Genomic DNA, 1,129 nt, shown 5'->3' with positions numbered 1-1,129 from the left:
CTATTGAAATTTTGAGTTCAATTGCAATAAAAAAATATTTAATTCATAACTTTCCTTTTTTTGCTTCTTTTCATCTTTCAAATCAAAACCTGCTGATCTGAAACAATACAGCATTCCAACGAAAACTTTTTAAGGAAATAAAGAAGGAATGTTGCAAGTTTTTAAAATACTTTTGTCATACATAAATTGTGGAATTTGAAAGTTGCCTGCAAATATATATTAGAAATTTACAATTCTTTTCTTCATATACCAACTTTCAAGTCATACTTAATCTTATTCAACATCTAATACCTATAGCATAGTTTTGGTTTTTTCCACATATCATATTCTTTTTTAATGAAAATAATCCAGATTTTAATTCAAACTTGGTCAAATTAGAAAAAATTTGGTGATTACCAAAAATCAACAGTTTACGAGATATTTGTTTGGGTTGTTGTGATATTTGAAAGATTTCTCACCTTACTTCATTTTTCGTCAATTTTTTCACGTTGACTAAATTTGATTATAATTTTGGATTATTTTCGAGACCAGCGAGAAGTCCGGATCTAACACCGTTAGAATAGACGAAGCAGCGAGAAGATTGTGAATAAATTTCAGGTGGAAAGCAACAATTGAAGAAATAAGAAGAGGACGTGCTTGTATAAGGAATGGTGGAGGTCATTCCAAACACAATCTATGAATAGATTTTCTACTGAAATTTTGAGTTTCATTGAAATGAAAAATATTCAATTCATTACTCTCATTCCTTTGCTTCTTTCCTCTTTCAAATCAAAATCTGCTGAAACATTCTAACGAAAACTTTGTCAGGAAATGAAAAAGGAATTTGACAAGTTTTCAGGATAATTTTGTCAAACCTAAATCGTAGAATTAGAGAGTTGAAGTAAATTTATATTATAAATTTACTATTCTTTTCTTCATAATCCAAATTTCAAATCATACCAATTCTTATTGAACATCTAATACAGCACATAGTATTGCTTTCTTCATACATATCATATCTTCTTCTGATGAAAATAATCCAAAATTTAAATCAAAAATTGACGAAAAATGAAGTGAGGTGAGACATTTTTTCAAAAAACACAAGAATTCGAATATTTTCCGGAACTAGTGATTTTCAGTTATCAATAAA

This window comes from Harmonia axyridis, chromosome 7 (genome assembly GCF_914767665.1).
Source record: "Harmonia axyridis chromosome 7, icHarAxyr1.1, whole genome shotgun sequence".
Lineage (NCBI taxonomy): Eukaryota > Metazoa > Arthropoda > Insecta > Coleoptera > Coccinellidae > Harmonia > Harmonia axyridis.
Note: the sequence above shows the minus strand (reverse complement) of the source record.